We start from the raw sequence: 989 nt of genomic DNA on the forward strand, positions 1-989 counted from the left end.
TAGTAGTAGTAGTAGTAGTAGTAGTAGTAGTAGTAGTAGTAGTAGTAATATATTTCGAAGGTGCTTTTCAGGTGTATACATTTAATAGTACTTGATAAATTACCCCTCTTCCCAACACACCTGAATATTCTTGGAAAAATAAATGATTCCTTCAGTATCTTAAAGGAAGACAGAAAGATCCCAAAGTATCACAAACATTTTATTACCATAAGAAATCGTTGGCAATTTCAGTATTTATTAAATTAATGAATATTAAGTATTGACTATTTCCTTGGCATCATTTTAGTCATTTGGGATACAACAGTGAAGAACACTGTTGATATAACTGAACATCTTGTAAAAGCTGAAATGCTGGTTTGCTGGCTATATATATATATAAAATATATATTCATACTCCAATATATCACAGTTGGCAGGAAAAAAAATCATTGCCTCTTGGCTTTTCTATGAGTTGGTGCCCTCACACTTATTACTATGTTACATATCCCAGATGGTCACTGCAAAATGCTTGCTTCTGTGCCAAGGTACAACAGGGATGCATTATCGCCTTAACTCTGAGTTTGTTTTGTGGTTTTCTTTGGAAACCCTAACATCATTTAAAATTCATTTTTTTCAGTTTGGCTGTGTTTACAGCACTGTAATAAGATATTCCTCTATTAATAGCAGGAAGGGAAAACCGTGCTTGTTTAGGATTTTGGAAAACTCCTGCACGTTTTTCTTAAAGGTATTTGGTGAAATGGATTGCAGAGATTTGCAGATTCCTTTTTCTTAATTTGTCTAAATGAATTTCAAGGGAAAATGTGTTGAACCATATGTTTTTCAAACAAAATCAAAGTTCTCACTCAGCAATAATAAAGAGCATCTTAAAAAGCACTTCTATCACCGGGTGCGATGGCTCATGCCTGTAATCCCATCACTTTGGGAGGCCGAGGGGGGTGGATCACCTGAAGTCAGGAGTTCGAGGCTAGCCTGGCCAACATAGTGAAACC

Source organism: Piliocolobus tephrosceles, chromosome 5 (genome assembly GCF_002776525.5).
Source record: "Piliocolobus tephrosceles isolate RC106 chromosome 5, ASM277652v3, whole genome shotgun sequence".
NCBI classification, from domain to species: Eukaryota; Metazoa; Chordata; class Mammalia; order Primates; family Cercopithecidae; genus Piliocolobus; species Piliocolobus tephrosceles.